We start from the raw sequence: 3,870 nt of genomic DNA on the forward strand, positions 1-3,870 counted from the left end.
AGATTCTGGTAAGTTTTAGAAAATCATTCTGGGCAACAAAATTAATGGATTAAAGTTCAAGAGAGATATTGATGTTCATTATTTTTTAATATTTTTAATTTCCAAACATATTTTTTTTCTTTTAGATTTGGGCCGATATGTATATTTTAAATAAAAGGTTAATTTTAAAACATTAAATGGATATGAACAAGCCATAACATTTTGTTTCAGGATGAGTGACAGCAAGTGATCATAGCCCAAATTAAAATGGGGAATGATCTGACTTGTCAGGAAACACAAAAATGAGCAGGTGAATAGACTAGATAACCCCTTAAGGTCATTGCCAAGCTGCTTACTCTAGCATGGCTATAATTGTAGCCCACACAAGGGAACTTTCATGAGCTTGTATTACTGCTAGTTGAAATTAGAGATTTTCCTGGTATTTTCAGGAGGGTTGAAATATTTTGTTCTTCCTATGTTTTTTCTCTGACCTGAGGATGAATATAGGACTTAAAGGACTTGCCTTGCCTGAACTGAGGGGAAAATTCAATGGGATGTCTCCAGTGATCAAGGCAGCTATGGTCTTGGGCAGGATGGTGGAGAACTAGAGCAGGCCTTCAAGAACTAAGTCAAGATTCCCAGTGAATGAGAGCATAACAAAACCAGAACAGTGGTGAGGACATTTCTAGTCATGGTCATCATATAAGTAATTAAATGCAATAGGAAAAGAGGAATGAACAGTTCAGACACATTCCCCAATCCCAAGACAATTAATTCTGTCATGCATTATTGATTTCCTTCCTTGTCTTTTTCCATACAGTAGAAATTTTAAGCATTAAATTGTAATATAATCAATGAATAAAGTACTGTTTACTTATAATTCAACGGTGTGGAAAGAAGGGGAGCTGAAAAGAGACTATGTGGGTGGCATTGTGCTGTGCAGCTGTGTTCTCTGTGATTGCAGTTAAGGGAGAAGGACTGCCTTGCCTGTTGGGGCTTGGCTTCGAGTAGATGATGAACTATTCCTTTTTGTTCACACTTCCTCAACCTGCCTTACTGCTTTAAAAAAAGAAAAGAAAAAGAGCAACTCATTATGAGTGATGGGAAAACCAAGCTTTTTAGACTGTGTCTCAAGCTGAATTGCTATGTGCATAGACAGATATATATGGGGTTTCTGCCACAAAATAAACTGAGGGTAAGACACTTCTGTGGGAAGAGAAATGCGGAAAGCCTAAATTTGGATGGTTAGATGAACAGACCATTCTGTGATGGAAAAAGCTGGATGGCTCTAGGGAAAATTGCTACTTCTGGTCAAAGAGAAGTAGATGTAAATTAGGTACTAATCACACAAATTGAAGGAGACTATGCTGCTCAGATATAAGCAGAATTTGTGTTGAACTTAGAAATAAGCAGAGAGAAAATAAAAGCACAAACCATATTTCACTTTAATGAACACTCCTTCTGGCAAGCCAGAACAAGATTCAGACAGAAAGTATCAAGTTCAATGAGTTAAACAATCCCCTCACGTAACTTTCTTTCAGCCTACATGAAAAGGGAAATAATTAAAACAAAGCTACTGCAGATAGCTGGCAATGTTTCAGTTTATCATTTCTGTTTTAAACAGGGCAAGTTACTTGCTAGTTGCAAAAGAGAACTTTGTTCTGAGAGAAAGAAAATCAAATCAAGTCTAGACTTGAACCCAGTCTCTCCAATCAGTGGGAAGGAGAATTCCAGGAGACAGTTTCTGTCTTGCAATCATAAGGTACTAACTTGTTTTTCAACTTATTTCAACTCCCCCTTTTATTTTTTTAATGGGAAAAATTTCCAGGCTATCACTTTTCCTTTGATTGAGGAGGAAAACTTTTTTTAAGGTAGTGGCTTTTCAAGTTTATGGACATAAGTTATAATGATGGGGGATGATTATAACTTTATAATGAAGATATCCACTTTTTTGAATATTCCTATTCTTAGTCAGGTTTACTTAGTTGTTTACAAGACCAGAGGTACAGTCACAATAATTTATTTTGATATGCTGAGTAAAAAAGGCTTGATATTGAATGGATTTAACAGTAAAGTATTGCTAAAATAGCACAGATCTTTTTGAAAGGCATTTAACTTAACTAAAAATTCCTTAAGAATTTTTCCTAGGGAAACACTTATTTCCTGCACAGATACAAAGAATGCCTCACCTGGACGGAGAAAAGATGGCTGGCTGCTTCCTACGCAGCCTTTTGTCAATGCATCTTCTCAGTCTTTGCTTAAGTTTCTGATTCCTCAAGCTGTAGATTATGGGGTTAAGCATGGGGGTGACAACTGTGTAAGAGAGGGCAACCATTTTCTTCATATTGGGTGAGAGGCTGGACTTAGGTCGTAGGTGAATGATGCCAGCTGTGCTGTAGAAAAGAGTTACTACCAATGGGTGAGCTGCACGGGTGGAAAAGGCCCACCTCTGGCCCAGAGCTGAGGTTATCTGTAGAACGGCATGGATAATGTGAAGGTGAGACATAACTATCAGTGAAAAGGGAACCATCACTACCATGACAGTAGCAATAAAAATCAGTAGTTTAAACAAGGCTGTATCTGCACACACCAGCTTCAACATAGGAGAAACATCACAAAAGAAACGATCAATGTTGTTTGTCCCATAGAAGGGTAAGGTAAACAACCATATGGTGAAGACCAGAGCAACAGGTACACCAGTAAGCCAAGACCCAACAGCCATCCTGAAGCAGAGATCCCTGTTCATCATGGTGAACTAATGCAGAGGGTGGCATATTGACACTTGCCGATCATAAGCCATTGCACCTGAGAGGAAACACAAGTGACAAAAAGTATAGCACAATTGAGTTGCAGGGCACAGGCTGTGAAGGAAGTAATTTTTCTCTCCATCAGCAGAATCAAGAGCATCTTGGGCACAGTGCTCAAGCTGTAGTAGATTTCTGTCAAGGCAAGATTCATTGGGAAGTAGTACATGGAATTGTGTAGGACAGAGTCAATGGTTGTGATCTCTGCAATTAAGAGTTACCTATAACGATGCACAGGAACGTGATGGAAATCATTATGAAAAATAGGAGCTGCATCTTGCCATGTAGGGCAAACCCTAGAAGTAAGAAATGAGTGACAATGGTTTGGTTTCCTGGCTTCATCTCCTCAACAAGACCCATCCTAAAAGAAAACAGCAAAAACAACCAACCAACCAACCAACCAACCAAAAAAAACCCAACCAAACAAACAAAAACAACAACAGAAAAACAAAACCAACCAACCAACCAAACAGACAAAAAACAACAACCCCCCCCCCCCCCACACACACTACTAATAGATTAGTAGCTTAGAACAGACTTATGGTCTTGGAAATAGCTACAGTTGCAAGTAAGATGAGGCTTAAAACATGAGATGAGGCTTAAGATTGGGTATGACAATGACCCCAGAGTAAAAGAGCTCGGTTGGGGAACCTGTACAGGCACATCTTCAACAGTCACAGGCTGAGAATCATCTCTAAATTAGGTGAAGAGAAAAGAGACATACACATTTCTAATAACCATTTGGAATTTATTTTATATAGAAAGAAGTAGATACCTCCAAAGTGCAGGTCATCTTATCATATGGGTGACATCTATGATGAGCCAGAATTTCACCTTTGGATGGGCTGGATGTCTCTCCGTTAACTTCGGTGTCTAAATGTCTAGAGTCACCTAAATGTGAACCAGCCAACTTAAAAACAATTTATATTAATGAAGAGAAATATAGCATAATACAGAAACACAATTTATTTGTAAGATGAATACAGAATAGATCAAGTCAAGTTTAAATTTATAAAAATGTTCACAGAATCACAGAATCATCTAGATTGGAAGAGACCTCGAAGATCATCTAGTCCAACCTCTGACC

The 3,870-nt window shown here is 38.2% G+C and overlaps 1 pseudogene; it reads right to left on the reverse strand.

The window, feature by feature from the left end:
- Nucleotides 1–393: 393 nt before the first annotated feature.
- Nucleotides 394–3,143, reverse strand: LOC121076193 (annotated as a pseudogene).
- Between the last annotated feature and the right edge of the window lie 727 nt (nucleotides 3,144–3,870).

This window comes from Cygnus olor, chromosome 11 (genome assembly GCF_009769625.2).
Source record: "Cygnus olor isolate bCygOlo1 chromosome 11, bCygOlo1.pri.v2, whole genome shotgun sequence".
Lineage (NCBI taxonomy): Eukaryota > Metazoa > Chordata > Aves > Anseriformes > Anatidae > Cygnus > Cygnus olor.